The sequence below is a fragment of the Chinchilla lanigera genome, unplaced genomic scaffold (genome assembly GCF_000276665.1).
Source record: "Chinchilla lanigera isolate Chin_1 unplaced genomic scaffold, ChiLan1.0 scaffold00001, whole genome shotgun sequence".
Taxonomy (NCBI): Eukaryota; Metazoa; Chordata; class Mammalia; order Rodentia; family Chinchillidae; genus Chinchilla; species Chinchilla lanigera.
Genome location: NW_004955402.1, coordinates 16,576,658 through 16,596,001, shown reverse-complemented (window position 1 = coordinate 16,596,001; position 19,344 = coordinate 16,576,658). Strand labels below are relative to the sequence as shown.

At 37.1% G+C, this 19,344-nt stretch overlaps 1 long non-coding RNA gene across 1 annotated transcript in view; it reads left to right on the top strand.

Moving 5' to 3' along the window:
• Positions 1–15,267: 15,267 nt before the first annotated feature.
• LOC102016436 overlaps positions 15,268–19,344 on the top strand; it is a 40,964-nt gene continuing 36,887 nt past the window's right edge. Inside the window, exons 1-2 of the long non-coding RNA XR_259055.1 lie at positions 15,268–15,562; positions 16,461–16,582. This is a non-coding gene — a long non-coding RNA (uncharacterized LOC102016436). The remainder of the gene's footprint in view (positions 15,563–16,460; positions 16,583–19,344) is intronic.

Genomic DNA, 19,344 nt, shown 5'->3' with positions numbered 1-19,344 from the left:
TCTTAGGTTTTATTTTGTCAACTCTTTAATTTTCCATAAAAAGAGATTGAAGTCCAAAAATCTTTGATAATTGATGGATTTAAATATAAAATCAATGGTAGAGCTCAGACTAAAATTTACATGTGCCAATTAGGATTAACATAGTATCAAAACATGAAAAATCAATGCAGATTAAGGCTTTAATGACTTCTATCATGTGTATTTTCTTTCTTATAGCCTCCATGTGCACTGATTTTTAAAAAAATAGATCAGTTTAGCCAAGGCTCATGACACCATCACTTCTGAGATGTAAGGCCTATCAGTATGTAAATTTTCATTCATACAGACCAGACTGATTTGTGGTGCTGCTGTTGATTTTTATTCTGAATCATCTCAGTATTGAATCAGAGCCACAGAAGAATTAAGCATAGTGAACTGGCTTTAAAGAAATATTTAATATCCTATAACCAAGATATCTTTCTGGGTACAAAAACACAAATGCATTCCTTTTTGTGTACTAATACAATTTATTTAAAAAAAAAAAAAGCAAGAACAACAACACTGGAATATTTTTTTCTATATGGTTCTATGTTCCTCCATTTGACGAATAAGTGAAATACTCTGACCTTCATATTTGATCATAACATTGATTAACGCATGGTTAATAGTGAAAAAAGATTATTACATTGTTTTCTGGATGCTACTTGGCTATAATAAATATTCATAAGCTTTGTCATTCTTCTACACGACTACTTTTGACATAAACACCTTAATATGTGAAGGAAAGTTGAGGAACTCAACTGGCCACATAGATATTGAATACATGACTTTGCCTATCACTTGTATCAACTCTAATGAAATCATTTGATGATGATCTGAAAGTCCAAACATATAATACTCATACTGTACAGAGTGATCTCGAGTTTAGAGTATTGAACTGGTCTCCTGGGGAGATTCTATTTGACAGTCGGTATTGCCATCACCATTGAAAACATTTAATCAACAGACATTTATGAAGCTCTAGCTGTAATACAGTCAGAGTGCCAAATGCTCAGAAGGAGAGCCAAGACACAGCCTAGAGTTTACAGTCCAGTAACCAAGCCACAAAAGCAGGTCACAAGGGTACTGCAAGGTATGATATGTACTAGGAGGAAAAATCACAAAGCAATGAGCAAACTCAAGAAGATATATGAAATTCAGCTTGTGGCAATGGAGAAAGATGGCTAGGGGAGAGGGTGGTGAGAGTGGGAAGGACTAAAGGGCTCAGACTGCAGTGGGATACTAGTAGGGTCTCAGCGCAAGCCGTGAAAGACAGATCATCAGGACCAAGAGTGTGCAAAGGAAGGACTGTTTTGAGAATTCCACATTAGCAGAATCAACTGGAGTTTTGTTGGACACGTTCCTGTTATCTGTAGGTTGAATTTAATTTACAAAACAAACTTAGTAAGGAAGGCCTTTATTATGCTTTCTGCATGGTTTTTGTTGCAGCCTGGGACACTGCAATGAGCTCCAGACCTCGGGCTGAATCCTCTGGTCCCCAGTGTGTAGACAGCCTCTGCACTCTTCCTCATCTGACTGTGTGAGCGGCCCTCGTAAACCAATCCTGTACATTCTTACATATTTGCATATCTTCTGTTACATCTGTTTCTCTAGTAAGTACTGACTGATACTTCGTATAACCTAACAAGAACCTTAGGAAGGGTCAGATGTTCAATTTATTAAAATACTAGTGCCGGGAAGAGTATTTTTTTAATCTCTGACCAAACAGCCTTTGCTGAGCATTTGAGCACAAATATCTCTGTCTGTTCCTTAAATGACAGTTCGGAGGCAGTCAGGAGAACTGACGCAAAAAAGGGGTAATGCTCTCACGAGGGTGACAGGCTCTCTGTTCTGCTTTCTGATATTTTCAGTAATGCCTAAAATCACACCTAAATCAAAATGTTTGCATTCAGGTGTCCAGGGCACCAGCTCAAGTGAAAAATATGCTTTTATTCCACTTATTTTTCTAAAGCAAAAAAAAGCATGTACACCATCACTAGCTAATATTTAGAACCTGTCATTCTTTTCACTTCCTCCATGGATTTCAAATTTTTTCCATGTGTATTCATAAGGACCAGACTATATTAATTCAAAATATATTCAAAAATATTTTTGTGATTTCACAGATATATAAAAATGTCATTTCACTGGCTAAAGGGTTTACAGCTTAAATCCAGCTGTACTTATACATAAATATGGAAATAGTCATCACTTCTTTAAATCTGGTTAGTATACATTTACTAAGAACTTAAATTTATTACAGAAATTATTTTTATCAAAAAAGGAATTGTGATATTATCTAGCCACATCTCTTATTTTACATACAAGGAAATTAGGATCTAGAGAAATGATACTTAGCCCAGATTGCTACAGTTAGCATAGGTCTGAGGTGAGGCATACTTCTATACCAACTGCGCCTGTGAGCCTGCCACAATGGCCGTATTTGTAAAAGCTTCATTCAATTTCTTTTTCTTAAAAGATGTACCATCCGTTCCTCTATGATGATTGTTTGGAAAACACAAATTTGTTCTAATGTCTTTGACATCTTACAATCTATGTGAACATAGCACAAATTTCATGTTTGTTTATGGATGGTTTCACCCACGAGAAACACTAGTTGGGACACAGAAATTTGCATCCAATTAAACCCAGCAAGGAAAACACGCAATGCATATACCTCAAACACCCGCCATATCCCTCAACCCATTCTGTTATGTGAAACACATTCGTTGTGATAGAATAGCCACTCAGAGGTGTCTGTCTCTTAATTCCTGCAACCCTTGAACACAGTGTGTTACATAACGAAAAAAACTTTGTAAATATGATTGAGGTTATGCATCAGTAACCTAAGTGACAAAGGTTTATCTTGAATTATTCAAGTAGCCACAATCTAATTATGTGGCCACATAAAAGCAGAGTTTTCTCCAGCCAGAGCAGGAGATGGAGCCAAAGAGAGGTTTTTGAAGTGCTTAAAAGATCTAATGCCTGGCTACTTGGTCTAGGATGCACTAGCCAGTGCTAGGAGTAGAGAGAGGTCTATGGGAGCTAAGAGGAGCCCTGCTCTAAATGTCTGGAGAAAACTAGGAACCTTAACTTGTGTTGTCAAGAATTAAAATCTGCAACAATTGCAAGAATTTAGAAATGGATTGGTTCTTTCTTAGAGCCTCCAACAAGAAAAACAACCCTGCTAACACCTTAGCATTGAAAACAGAGCAAAGAGCAACTTAAGCCTCATTGTATCCAAACCTCTTTGACGCATAGAAATCTGTGATAATTTGTTTTGGTAACCAAGTGAAGGCAATATAAATTGAGTAACCCTAACCTGAAATAATTTGGATAAAAAGCTGTTTCAGATTTTAGATTTTTTTTTTGATTTGAGAATATTTGCATATACATAATGAAGTATTTTGGGGATGTAACCCAAATACATATCGTTTATTTATGCCTCCTACATATTTTATATGCATAGCCTGAAAGTCATTTTATACAGCATTTTTAATATGCTTGCATTCTGATGGAAAATTATCTCATGAAGTCATGTGAACAATTACCTACTTGTGATGTTGTATCTACAGTCAAGCAATTGTGGAAATTGGATCATTTCAGATTTTGAATTTTTGGATTAGTGATATCTACCTATATTCCACATTTGGGTTTATAATGTCCCATCTGATTTCAGAGAATTCTAGTATTTCACAATATGTCATAAACTCCTACCTCTCTCTACCTACTTCCTCAAGGAAACTTGAGATGTTTCTCAAGGTGAAATGTCACAGTTATTGATTTTTATGTATTTCTTAATGTGTTAACACAAATAAAACTGTACCACCATTATTAGTAAGTTCCTACCTCTTTCGTGTGTATCACTGATGAAACGTTTGAGTTTTACATCCAAATCAATTCAATTTTTCCATAAACCTTGTGGTTTTGTGATACAATCTTGTAAAGCATGGTTTTAGGAATTTCTCTTTTGCTGGATTCTACCTAATGTATGTGAGAAATAGGTCTGTTGTCTATAAAACCAAAGTTATTTAATACTAATTTAAAAACAAAATTATTGTATCTTATGTACCTTATTTTTACAGCTTTATAGGTGCTTCTTTGAAGCAGCATACTTTTGTTCCCTACCTCTGGAAAATGCTGTTTATCTTTCAAGATGTAATGTCTTAGCGGAAGCTGTGAGATGTACATGCCTTTTATGTTCTTTCATGATATCCTGTATTACCCATATGCTGAATCACCATTTCATACTTTATTTTAATAGTCCATTGGTTTTCCTATCTCTTTGATGTATTAAAAGTTTTTACAAGAAAAATATCTACATTTGTTCTATATTTTTTCCATATTGCTGTATCAATCCTCTGGCTTAGTGCTTACATAATATATGTGTTGAATGGAAACTGGGTGAATGATTGAAAAACAGATAAGCAATAGGCCAACCATATTTGTGTTTGTATATTTTTCCCAAATGTGGATAGCCAGATGAATATAGTCATGTGTGTCTTAAACTGCTGGAACAATCTATATCAGATAATTTTATGAAGATTTTATTACTCCTACACAAAATGTTTGCATCTGACTCTTGTAATATCAACGTGTAACTTCAGGCTAAAATGGGATAATCGTAGAGATACAGAGAATATGGAATCAGAAAAGTTCCTATTGCTTTAGGTTGGAACTCAAGTATACTATTTCTAAAGGTTGTAATTAGCAAACATTGTTTAAAGGTAAAATTAGCTCCCTAATTTGGCTTACTAGCTCTTCTAAGGTGGCTGTAATGATAATGAGGTACACCTCAATTTCTGAGCAACCTAGCCAGGATAGTTCACTCCGTCTGCAAATTTCTTGCAAAATCTATGTAATGTTTGCAACTCTAGCCGAAAATGCTCTGTTAGAATGTTCCTAAGGTCATATTAAAAATGACTGAGTGGTTTTAAATACCTACTGTTCTTGTAGTTTGTTGCAGGAGACAAAAATCAGATAAACAATTTGGTATTTTGCATGTGATTTTTAGAGTCCACGGGACTTCAGGCAGGAGGCTAGAGAAAAATGTAGCATTGTGTGGAAGAAAGAATAGTACAATCTTCAAGCATTTGTAGTATATTTCAATATGATTTCAAAAGAATTTCTGTGCAAATAGACAATTCTTAACAACATTTATATTAATTCTCTTTGGAGAGTCACAAATTGAGAACTGTATGGGCTAAGAGTTAGAAAGCAAGGTAAGGAAAATGTTTCCCTCCTCAAAGAGTTTCTAATCTAGCTAGTAGAGGACAGAGCAAAAGCCTAGGACAAACAACAGAGAAGAGAGGATGGAGCAAATCTAGGGAGTACCAGTGGCCCACAGATTCAAAGCCTGGATTGAAAATACTGGATCTGAGAGAAGAGGCAGAGCATCATGGGTGGGACACTCCAAAAGCGTGTTCTGCTACAAGATCTCTTTGCTCAGATAAAAGCCATGAAGCCAATGGTTTGTGACAAGGACAACTGTTCACTGGGAGCCCAGATGACTCGGTTAGCTTACTTTGCATACAGCAAACAACCAGCAGCTCATAAAAAACTTTCAGCCATTACTGACCTTGATTAGAATTAAGGCTGGAGCCAAGGAAAGCAAAGGAAGGTTTCTGCATCCCAGTTTGTGATTTCACCCATTTTCTCCAGGTCCTCATTGTGGGCAAAGTTTTGCTGACCCTAGAGTACAGGAAACACATGCAGTCTTTTAGGTATGTGGTAGCGACAGCCATAAGTAAGTGCAAACATACACACCTCTAAGCAAATGGAGGAGCACAGATGGTACAAGAGAACCTTTCTATAGGTCTTGAGCCAGAGCCCATTACTCTCTGTGTCGTATAACGGCCTTGTATAGTAACTGTGGACCATCGCACTGCACAGATGGAAGAGAGAGTTAGAGGGCTATTGAACGTGTGAATTTTCCCAGTGTGTCACAATTACAGAAACATCTGTGCTAAATAATTTCAAGCTGATCCACTATAAAAATTGGCAATGTTCAATAGCGCTCAGTGTCTTCCCCTTCCCTAGTGGGAAAGCAGTCTAATGATTGCATTTGGGACTACAGCATAAGGCATGTACCTATGCTGATTGCTTGCTGTTTAAAGCAGCCTCATTTACATTATGCTGGTTTTTTCTTAATGTTCTTTCCGTTCTCCTCCTTTCTTTTCTGCTTGCAAATATAAACTGAAAGGGAAATCAAACCATTTACTGCACTTGTCATTGAAATGTTTCCCAGGGCTCAGTTAATGGAATGGCCTGGGCAAGGGCAAGAAAAGAGAGAGCAATAAGGTCTCTTGACAGTAATTGTAGACTGTGCTGCCTGTTAATTCTGATTATATTGAAAGGGTGATTGGCTGCATCTCCCTTTGCTCACAAGCATGCTGTTCCACCAGAGGAATTTACTCTGCAAAGCAAAGTTTCCAGCATTTTTTGTGTGTACAGCTTTTACCTTCAGGAAGCTTGCAGTCTTAAGCAGTGCTTTGTAAACTTTAATGTACACATAAATTGCCTGGAATTCTTACAAAATCATGATTCTTATTCTGAAGATCTGGAGGGAACTAGACCTGAAATCTTACGTTTCTAACAAGCTCCCAGGTCAAGATTCTGCTTTTCTAACAAGTACCTGGATGGTGCCCACGCTAACGGTGTACACTTAAGGATAATACATCACAGGGCAAAGTTCTAGGCTCTAAGAATGGACAATAAAACAGTAAATGTCACACTATTTGCTCTGACCAGAAGTTTTAAATGTTCTGTTAAAATAACTAATTAGGAGTCCCAAAGAATTAAATTGAATTCTGCACTCATTCTATAAAAGTTATAGAGTGAATGCAAGTGAAGAATTTATGTAAATTATTTGCCTTTATGCCATGACAGCTCCAAGCCACCTGCAGTATTAAAGCCAGCCAGGGCTCTGACACACCCTGATTTAATCCCTGAAATAACAGTGTCTGAAGTGTTTCTCACTGATACCCTCCTCATCACTCAGGAGGCTTTAAATCTCACTTTTTTTTTTTTTTTTGGTTTTTCTCCGGTACTGGGAACTGAACTCACAACCTTGCGCTTGCCAGGCAGGCGCTTTGCCGCTGAGCTAAATCCCCAGCCCCTTAAATCTCACTTTTCAAGAGTGAACATGCATAGAAGCAGCTAGGTTGTTTGGTCAGTGACCTTGTGATACCAAAAGTTTAAAATCTGGAAACGTGATGATTTCCTTGCTCTTCTGAAAAAAGCCATGTGACCTGTGAAAGATACCCCAATGGGGACCTAAAGGCTGGGTCTGCAGATGCTGAATGGGTAACAAAAAATAGGATGAGGTGTGGCATTTCTACTTTCACTTTTGTATCTGTTTCCCTTAATACCTAAATTCTGGGCCAGATCCATGCTTAGCTCTGCACAGAAGCAACTTACTCACGTAAGGAGTATGTGTAGTACAAGGTTTCGTCACCCTATATTTACCTATCCTTACTCCCTTTTCAAAACTGGAAAAACCAAGATAAAGCCAACTCAGGTAATTTTCAGGATTTAAAGAACACCTAATTCCCAGTTTTTACAAAGTTTAGTTACAGACCTTCCTAAAAAGATGCTTAAACTTCTTTAGTCATTATTCTAAAGCCCCAGGCTGCTTAGATTCTAGGAAATCAGAGCCTTATAGATCTCTGCATGAGGAAGGCATCCTATCAGGTAGGAGCAATTACCACATGAGGGGAACTGGGATGCCCCCTCCAAGGAAGAGCAGCTATTTCACAATGGAATAGAACTGTCTCCTCAAGCAATGATGGGCTGTCCCAGATTTTTCACACTGACAAACCACATGCCAGACCCTGCCTTTGCTACCATTTTCAAAAAGTTTCAAGGTTTCTGCCAACTCCTTGAAGACTGACCTCAAAGTTCTTTATCTTCTCCTTCACAGTGTGGTCAGGCTACTGAGAGCTTCTTTCTTATATGTCAGCAATGTTCATCTCCCTGATTGGTATTTTGGGACAAGTGGCTAAACCTTATCTGTTGTGGGCCCCTGAGCCAGGGCTTTTGCCTTAAAACTCTCCAGCAGATGATAATTTAAACTCAAGTAAAATAGTCCTAATTTTCTTCTTCCTATTCAAGCAACAAGAGTTTCTCTCCTTTCCTTTCTATAGACTCCTTTGCTACCCACTGATCAGAGGGAGGCAGACCTGAACTTGTAAAGCTTTGTAATGGTGTGGTCAACTTGGCTGGATGAAAAAATGCCTCGAACATTAGTAGAGCACACTTCAGTGTGTGTCTGAGTTCTTTTACCTGGTGATTGGCATGTGGGGCACAAGGACCAGTCCTGGTTACAATGGCACCATCCAGTGGATGTGTGACCCAGGTGGAAGAGAAAAGAAGCTGGTTTCCTGTGATGGAAGTACCATTCTGCCTGAGGTCCTGTGTCCTTTGCTGCTGCTGTGGTCTGTGGATAGCGGACTCCAATTTCTTTAGCCTTTCAATGTGGACTCCCAGCAGCATCTTTCTAGGAAACCTGGAGCACTTCCCAGACGGGTGCTGCCTCCTTGACCCCATTGTTCTGAGGCTTCCGGCCTCTTGGACTGAGCAAGGTCCTTCACAGCCTGTGTTTAGATGGATGTTGAGGGTGCTCCCTTTCTGATCCTGAAAGCCTAGTAACTCTCTCTCTCTCTCTTTCTCTCTCTCTCTCCATATATATATTCAGTTCCTTTAGATCACCTAACTAATACTGAGCTCTGTTTTTCTGTTTTCAGCTCCTGACCTCCTTGCTAGTTGAATAGGCAGTAAAGGATTTCTTTTTCTTTGTTTTTTTTCTCTTTTTTTTGCTCTAAAATTAGTACCATAGGCTTGGCCTCTGCATGCACTGAACAGCAAACCCTTGCTTGATGTCCGTCTCAGTTGCTTGATGCATGAATCACTGTTAGCTAAAAGGAACTAATACTTAAATGTGACTAAGTTATTGGGGTCTCTCTTTTTTTAATATTTATTATTTATTTTTGCCTGTTTGAGACCGGGTCTCATTATGCAGTTCAGGTTGGATGTTATGATTTGTCTGCATGTCCCCGCAAAGCCTCATGCAGTCATGGGGTGGGCTTCTAGAGTTTATGATTGACTTATGGTCCAATGCTGGGATTATGGATGTGAGTGCTATACCCACCCCAGGGAGGGTAGTTTGCATACAGTGTAAGGGAGGGAAAGAGGCTGCTTGCTGCTGCTCCTCCCTTTTTGCTCTTGTTGTTTTTGCTTTTTTCCACAATCATGAACTATTGCCCTCTGTCATGTACCACTCTGGCTTGGAGCCAGCCGAGTATGGACTGAAACCTTCACAAACTGTGAACGAAATAAACCTTTCCTTCTTTAATTTTCAGCCTCAGGTATTTTGTCTCAGCAATGAGAGAAAAGTAACCAAGACTGGGCTTGAGCTCACTTCGTACCCCAAGCTAGTCCAAACTTGCAGTGATCCTCCTGCCTCAGCCTCCCTAGTGCTGGGATTATAGGCATGTGCCACTAGGCCTGGTTTATTTGTACATTACATATTTAATGGTACCAATGACAGAAACCAATGTCTTACTAAATTGCCCAGTTTAACCTGGAATTTTCAATTCTGCTTCAACCTCCCAGAATACTAGGCTTACAGGTATGTGCCATGACCCCTAGCTCAGTTTATCTTTTAGCAGTTCCTCGTAATTACCTGTAACAGAAAGAAGAATGGAAAACTGCCCAGTAGATCCCTGAAATGCAATAGTGTCAACCTACAGGGTGTAGCATATGTCACATATTTATCAAAAACCATTTTACAAGTACGTGCTATGCACCTACTACAGACCAGCCTTCTTTTCTGGAGTTCACAATCAATGAATGAACACAGTCATAGAATGAGATTATAGCAAAACTGGGAAGGACCCAAGAGATAGACTCAAAGATAGAAGATGAGTTTAGGAGTCAGGCAGAACTGGATGGTTGGCTGACAGCATACATGATTCTGTGTTAGTCTCTTAATTGTTCCCAAACTAAGTTCACATCAGTATAAAATATAACAAACTTATTCTCAGAGTCATCGTGTTAAAATACACACTACCACATAATAGCTACTTCCTAAAATCCTAGTCCTCTCTTTTTCTGGTTATAAAAACAGTAATAGTACAAAGGTGACAGTTGTTTTAAAACGAATAAAACAACTTCATCCCTAAGGAGCGGACAATTTAATAGAAAAGCTAAAAAGAGCATGGGTGACTATTAAACTGCTATGCAATGTCAAGTATGATAAATTTGGTAAGGGAAGTTTTAAGAATGTGCTAGGAAAATAGAGGGAATCAATTGTTGTGGCATTTGGGTTGCAAAGGAAAGGATAGACAGGCTCATTGTAGGCTACGAGAAGGGAAAGAGCATTTCTTTTGCAGAGAAATGCAAAAAGAAAACTCTGTGAAGCAATGGAAAATTGAACAGAAGGAGACAGAGCTACATTGAATGGAAGTAGTTGGACATCAAGACGCAGACGGAATGTATGTTAGAGCTTGAAAATTGGAAATGAATTCCACAGGCACGGGAGTAGTAACACTCATTAGAATGAGAGTAGATTCAATACATATGTTAAGTTTGGCAGCAGTTTGTGTAAGAGAGGGTCTAAAGCAGAGAATCTGGGAAGAGAGGTAAAAAACAATGTTACTCCTCTAAGTCTGGAGATGGTGGAAGGGCAATTTTAGCAGAACAATCAAAAAGGAAGGCAACAGAATAAGAAAGGAATCAACTAGGCAAGATTTGGAAACATTTTTAAAAAGTAAAATGTGGGCAAGACCTCAGTTTTGCAGATAAGAGGACTAGGAGTATGAGGAGTAGGTATGATTTTAAAAATAAATTTAAGAGGAGGGATGGATCTTCGACAGTGGTGAAGGAATGTCTGGTATAACCCAGGAAATAGAGCTTAGAGAGATGCCTTTACATGAATAAGACAAAATTCAAAGTCGATGAAAAAAGACCTAGAAAATTTCCTTAGGAAATATACTTATGGGTGTGAGCTAGTGTGACACAAGGCAGATAGATGAGGACAACAGGTTTTATTAATGAGACCGGAGGCAAGACGAATCCTTAGAGGCAGAAAAATATTAGAAAAGCACAAGGTAAGTAAAAGTTGGTGAGCAGAGGATTTAGCAGTTGACCATTTACTCTAGGACACACCAAAGTACATGTGTTCCAGCTGTATGTGCACAGAATAATTCTCACAAGATCAAAGCAATATGACATTTTAAACATTTGTTTTTATGGTAAAATTAGGACTCGGTTGTATTATGGTGCCAGGACATAATTTTACACAGCTTTCTATTATTCGAGTAATGTCCTATACTGAATGAAAAGGAGATGATAGTGGGACAGAGGATGCAGCTCTTACTTAGCATATTTAAAGCAAAGGGGTCCACCACGAAAGTCCAAATTTCTACTTTTCCTACCCAGACCACTCTGCACTGTACTTCCACTTACTAGCATGAGAAGGCATTTGTCTTTGGGTAGAATGCAGAAATTCTTATTTTTCTTTGCTTTTTAGTAACATAATTTACCTGGGCCCTCTTGGATATGTTTTTCCAGAGAGAAAACACACTATGTGCAGCCACCCCTTATCTCCCTGGAGAATTCACTTCTCTCTCCCCTTTATCTCTCACTGTATCTTTCCCTCCATCTTTTCATTTTCAATAAGTATAGAACATCATTCAAATGGTAGAAAACTGTATAAAATTATGTCCTGGCACCATAATACAACCGGACTCTAATTTCACCATAAAAGCCAATGTTTGAAACGTTATATTGCATTGATCATATAAGAATTACTCACGAAAGAAAGAGCAACCATTTTTTAAAAAAACCTTTCCTACGCACACCATGTAAAATGATCGCTATTCAAAAAGCTAATCTCATTCAATAGTGTAGCAGCCTAGAGAAACAGAGACTCTCATCCCCATTGTATAGTTCAGCAAACAAAGTATTGTGAAGCCCGAGTAGCCAGCTATTAAGTTGAAGGACCAGGCCTCAAAAGAAATCTTTCTCATGCCACAGTCTCGTGCTTTTTTACTATACTGAAGCACACAGAGCTTTCATTTTACAGCAGCCCATACAGAAGAATTCCTTGCTCTACTGGTGGCTTTGAAAGGTAAAGTAATGCTCATTTTAACTCTAGAGTGAAAAGGAAGATGTAGGGTCAATGCCACAAGCAGACGGCACAGCTCTACGCTAGGCCTAGAACAGAATGCAGACCGATGCAAGTTCTATTTGAAAATAAAGAAGATAATGAGAAGCACTGAGGGCAGTCATTTAATATAAATTCTCAGCTAAGTCTGCAGAGGCATATATACTGCAAACTAGCAAAAATAATCTCTGTTCTGGAATACTTACAACTCCTAACGTGAACTATTACACCCGTAATTAGAAACAACTTCATCAAAGGTTACAGTCTCTATCATTAAAAGTTTGCCAAGGTGAACAGAATACACTGATTCAGTAGGCCATATTAGAACAATGCTAATTTTATTCATTTTTTCTTTTAGATTAAAATAGCAGTACTTGGCATATGTGTGTGTGTGTGTGTGTGTGTGTGTGTGTGAATATATATATTTAGATAGAGAACAAGAGAGGCAGGATAGAGAGGGAAGAACTAAAGTATGTTAAAATATAGAGTTCTCAAATTTGAAGTCTAATCGTGAGAAAATGAGTGTCAAACAATGTTTGCACTGCAAATTTCTGTACAGGTAGTATGGCTGTTTCATTGTCTCTGTGACATGTTCCCATTATTCTTACCCTTACACATTTCAGGAGTTGGAAATTGGTGTGAAGAACTGGTTCCACCAGCATTAAGAAATGACGAGGTTGAAAAGATAGGTACCTAAAACCAAAAGTAGAGACAGGAATTTTAGAACTTAAGATGCTAAAAGCAAATTATTAGTTTGTAGGTTTCTGTATGGAGGGGTCAAAGAAACCAGGAATATTGCAAGAGAAGAAAAGAAAATAGAACTCAGGTCAGTTCTTAATATAGCAAGGATGAGTGGGAATTCATAGGCTGGAATCCGGCTGAGGAGGGTGGGCCACTGGATGGGAAATTACTATTTGGGCCCATCAATAATAGAGAGCTGTTAGATTAGGTTAGCTATTTGCTAACCTGATCTAACACAATTCCTGCTGAAGGCAGGTTAGGGTAATCAGATATCAGCTGGGGAATGTTGAGAGATGAGAAATTTTATCAGATATTAAAAGGGCTTATATAGGTATGGTGGAGGCTTTTCTATAACCCTTTGAAGGAGTTTTGCTAAAACTGGACTATACAAGAGCTGTAGAGGAAGGCCAAGCTTTGGACCAAGGTGAGGAAAGGGTCAGAGGTATCTGCCTTAATTGCAGCTGGGAGAGTCAGTCTCACAGGTGAAACACGCAGATGCGTGGATGATGTGTTCTTAGTGAAGGAAAAGTCCTGCCTTCTTCACCAATCCCAATATTTTTTAAAATAAAAGTATTGTGTTTATGCTTACCCAGGCTTTCTGTTACCACTTTATTCTAAATGAATGGTCCACCATATTTTTGTGACCAATTATGTACTAATACATTTTATATTAAAAATATGCTAGTTGGCCTGCCTACTTTAAATTTTCTAGAATTTATTTGAGAATTAAACTATAATTTTTAAATCATACCAAGTGTGTTTATCCAACTGGATTTCCACCTTAAATCCAATCTTTGAAATAAGTTTCTAGGTCATAGATTGGACCTTACCTTTTAAAATTTCAATTACTATTCATTCTTCTTTATTTTCCACTTGTCTCCAGTGAGTTCTATGACCTCCTTCTAATATATTTAGATATTTACATGAATATGATTTCAAAAACATTTTCTTTAAGATTTTACTTTGTACAGTGAGCTGTGGTTGACACAATTTGACTCAAAACTTAGAACAAGCAACATCCTCATACCTCTATAAGGGAGATAAAGAGATCCTGCCTCCTCCATGTTCATGAGAATATTTTAGGAGGTTCTCACTCAATAGATTCAAAGACAACAACCTTCTTTATATCCTTTACTTGACCATATGTTGTTTTATCATAGCAGCCTATTTGGAAATATACTTTGAAAGTCCAATAGTCTTCTAGTTACAAATAAAGATTTAGTTGGAAAGAACGGGTACTTTTTAACACTTCTGAGAATAGACAAAGTGTCATTACATAGAAAAGGGTGGACAAGGCTCATATTCTTCAAAATTTCCTCTTTTTTCTTTCTTTCTTTCTTTCTTTTTCTTTCTTTCTTTCTTTCTTTCTTTCATCTCTCTGTCTCTGTTTGGTTTTTTGTTTCTTTTTTTCTTTCTTTCATTTTCCTTTCATAGTACTAAGGATTAAATCTAGGTTTTTTTTCCACTAAGTGGCATCCCCATCCTTTTAAAAATATTTTATTTTGAAACACGTTCTAGCTAAGTCATGGAGTTACCCAGGCTAAGATCAAATTTGCAATCCTTCTTCCTTGCTGCCTTACTTCCCAGGAAGTGAGATGATAGTGGTGCACCACTGCACTCAGCTCAAATGTTAAAAGGTTTTAAGAAAGACCTGAGTGCTACTATATTTAGGACAAATCTGGGTTATTATGGGTTCTGCATTTTAAAAGATAGCAGAGGTCATATTTTTCTAGTGAGAAACTGGATACAGGATGCCCTTTTGGGTTTAAAGAAAAATTAACAGCTGACACACCACTTTATTCATGATACAGGGTGTTTTACTTTGTAGAAAAGGCAATTCCTCAACCATCTTACCCTCTCTTGCTTTTCTCTGAACTTTTGCCAGGTTGTCAACCTCTTTCAGAGTACAAGGGGAAGGGAGTAGAGTATAGTATCTTTAATGGAAACTGCACTAAGACTGAAAAGAAGACGACTTTCACCTTTTTACCTGACAATCCATGACTGGTTCTCTTACAGATCACAGTCAAGTCCAAGTTAACGCTAAATTCTCCATCTGACAAATCATCATTTCAAAGAGACTAATGATTTAATTCATTTGGTTGGTTGTGAGCTTCTGCGGTTAGAAACATGGTTAAATAAAATTCTTAGGATTGCTATGCCTAAAGGGGTGTGATCTTTATACATAAATAAATGTCTGTAAAAGGAAAAGAAAAATAATTAATTTGTGTCCAAGTCAGTTCACCAGTCCCTGGTGAACAGCCATCTTCTAGTATCTGTGTCTAAGTTTTTCTTTTCCTACCAACTGTAACAACTGCCAGCTTGTCAACTGGTGCAGGTTTTACTTCCCCATGGCAACAGATCCCTCCCCTGAATGACAGGATTTCCATATTGACAACTGGAAAATGTCCCAAATAACTCCAAGAAGCACCTGGAGTTTAATCTCACGTCTTACCTCCAGAAGGAGTCTTTTTTATTATTTCTCACATGTTAAAGTGAAGTTATTTATATACCTTACAACTGACGGTGTGATGACAGCCAAGCTAAGCAGAGAGTATTTGAAAGATTCGATAAGCTGAACTTCCCTGGAAATGGTAAACTAACGTCTTTCAGAAGATTTCAATGATCTGCTTAAAATAGGTAGGAATTTTAAGATACTCTTGCATTGCATAACAGCATCTAGTCACCTTAACAAGAAAAAAGATAAAGATGGAATAATTTGCTATAAAAGCCCTCAAGCTTTCCCTGTCAAAGTGTAAGTAAATGCTAGAGAGCAACTGAAAAATAGAGATTTCTGCTGCAGAGTAGGTATCTTTCAATAAAAGGAGAACCTTGCTTCTTTCTCCTTAATGGCAACTGTTTATCATTAAAAATAGTACCCTAAAAACTGAAAAAATGGAGTGTTTTTGAATAAGTTTGAATTATAGATACTGACCTGAATAGGAAGAATGAACATTATTCAAAACCAGGGACATTGACTGTCCTCTCATAAATATAGCAGCCCCTCAATTGGCTAATTCAGGGATGTGTGTGTGTGTGTGTGTGTGTGTGTGTGTGTGTGTGCACATGTGTGCACATGTGCACATGTGTTCAGGGATGAGTGCACAATTTCATTTCAGAGGTACAATTACTTTTGATTTAGCATGTAGTTCAGAGTCATATTTTCTATCCAGAAACATAGATTTCTCTTTGGATTCTGCATTAGATTTCTCTAATACTAGAAATTAGTAACACTGAGGTACAGCGTCATAAAACTATAAATTAATACCCTTTATTTAGTCCTATCCATGACATAAATATTCTTTCTCCTTCTTCTTGTTTTGGAAAAACAAAACAAAACAACATGCATTTGCCATATAATAACCCATACACACTTTTCTCATTTAGGACAGCAAAGGCATTATGAGTATGACTATTTTGTTCTCAGTTTGACAGAAGAAAAGTTAAACTACAAGTGTTTTTTGATTACTTGATACTAGCTGAAGACCTCACTGAAAGACTCAACAGAATATATCCCCTCTCCCCTCTTCCCAAAGAGAATGCTGATGCCCTGCTTCCTCTCCTGTCTACCGAGCTGGGAGTGCCCAGCAGGGAAATCTGCTGACCGCAAGCACTCGATGTACAGTTGGACAGCTTCACTCCTAGCCCTCAGAGTCAGAGGTAGGAAAGAGGCTATAGAAGGAAGACTGTGGGGAAGTATATTAGCGCTCCAGATCATGCTAATCATTCCTAAGGTGACAAAAATATCAAGACTTCATTTTTTTTTTTCAATTATTGTGAAACCTTGGTGAGTTATGATTTTTCTTTTCATCAGTCTTAAGAAGCTGGTAAGATTTGGTCATTTTGGTAGATGGGCAACTTTGCCTTAGAGTTTCCTGTCACAACACAGTAAAGAACAAACTTTCATTCATTCTTCATTTCTTCCCAGAAGTTGGCATTTTCTTTGAAGCATTCAAAACTATCTTATATCTGCTTTTTGAAGGGAAATTATTATCCACCACATTACCCACTGGAGCTCCATAGGTTTAATTCATGAGTTCTAAACTGAGGGTGATTTTGTTCTTTTTAGAGACATTGGCAGGGTGTTGTGTCATGAATGGAGAAATAGCTCCTGGAATTTGGTTGGTAGAGACCAGAAATGCTGGTAAACTTCCCTCAATTCAGAGAAAGTCCTTCTACTGCAAAGAATTAACAAGCCTCAAATATCAAAAGTACTGAAGTTTAAGAAACTGTGCTTTAGCCTAAGCAGTTATGGTGCATGGAAAATGGTCTTCTCCTTCCTTCTTGTTCCCATCTTAAAGGCAATATTTCAGTCTTCATCTTGCAATGCCCTGCTCACCCGTTCCCATTACCTCTTTCCTTAAATCCTGCTCATCTCCTGGAGCAGAACTCAAGTCCCATTATAAATAAGTACAGGGCTATTATGCTCCAAGAATCTACATCTTTAAATGGATACAGCATCTAGAAAAGCTGCATTTAGTTTTCCTTTTGGGTGCAAACATTTCTAAATAGTAATTGGTTAAAAATTGAGCTGGGTTGAGGCAAACTGTACTTCTGTGCAGTATAAAGAAGACTTCATTATCTGAATAACTTAATAATTCTGCACTTGGTATTCATTCTTGAGGGGTAAAGGGAATAATTACTGAAATGAAACCATTTTACTCCAAAAGCATATAAGGAAAGAATATATTTTCTGTATTTCATCGCATGCTTTTGGGTGAGATTTTTAAAGCATATTTCTTACTGTTTTACATGGTTTCTTCATAGGCATAATGAGGTATATGTTTCAATTTCTTCATTTACAACCTACCTAAAAATTCTGGCATATTAGCAACAAACTGGTTAAAATTGTTAGTTCAGCCTTTACAGCTGAAGATACCTAAGAGTAGAATAAGTATTAATTGAAGTTGTAGTGTTTAACTTTGTGGTAATCATTGTTGTATAAATTAACTCTCTTATAATACCCACTTCACAGATTAAAACGATTAAGGAATTAAAAAGTTAGATAACTTGGCCAGTGTGTTAGAGATCTTCAGTGCCGGAGCTCTGCTTCCAGCTCAAGCTCTGGAGTCCAGAACTTATGCCTTTCACTGCTTCTGCACTGCTGCTTTCCTCATGCTCACAGGGTAAATCAGGAGGAAAATCTGAATGAAATAAAATCTGATGTTCTCTCACCACATCTAGTGTTCATAACACTCTCCAGTACTATGTCCAATTATTGGAATAATTCTCTGACAAGCTACAATTCATTTTTTCTTAAAACTTTCAAAAAAACATTAGAAATGATACAGAGCTTCACTAGACAAGATGGTAGAAATTTAACAATGACTGTTATACTGCATATTGTTGTCTTCAAAATAGTTGTTCAGAGTACCAGATATAAGAATGCAAAATTGATCAAAAAATTAAGCATTAACTGTTCCTTTCAAGAAACTGTTAGACATCGGCAGTATAATTATCCCAGCTATCCCTAGAAAATAAAAATAAATAAATAATTACATAAATAAAAAATCCAAAATTATCGTATGTCTGTTTTTATAATATAGCATATTGTCATCTATTTGGTTTACCTCTAAAATAGTTTACCATCATGCCATGTATTTTGTAATTATACAATAGAAGGGTTAGATGATTACTTTCTAATCAATTTTTTTCTGTCCCCTATCTTAAACATTGTTTATTTAGCATATACAAAGTTCAAGAAGATAAAACTATATCTGAAATATCTACTCGTAAATTAAAATTAAAAGAAGTACTTATCCTTTAAGATTACAAGATAGCATACTGTCCAACGAATAATTTATTCAGAATATTGACTGGAAAATCTTTAATTTTTACATGCTAAAAAGTACAATTCAAAAACTTTTATTTATAAATTTTTACTATTGACAGACCTTTGGGAATCCATTTCTTATGCATTTGTTGATGTTGCTTCCTTAGATCACAAAATTTTATAGCATTTTTGAGAAGAAAATGTATTTCCAAGGTCAAAAATATTAGCAAATTCTGCAGTGTCTGCTTTTGAAGAATTAATGTGCACAAGAGAATATTGAAAGTTTCCAAGGGTTCTTCAGGGAAGAGATTTATGTAATGGCCTAATCCATCATTTACAACTTATTGAGGTTGCAGTTTTTCTATAGATAACATGTATCAGTGTGGAAAATACACATGCTTTTGGTGACAGTTTGGAAATGCTAACATATAGATCATGAATAGGAGAGAAAATCATGGAATAAAAAAGAAGCTGGAAAAGTACAATGTATATTCATACTCAAAAGCAGGATTGCTAAATTATATAAATCTACTCCTGTAGCCTCCTGTTCATTGCCACATTATTCAAAATATCCAAAAGATGGAAATAACCTAAATATCTGTGACAAATGAGTAGATAAAGAAAATGTTTTACACATATTCAATGGAAT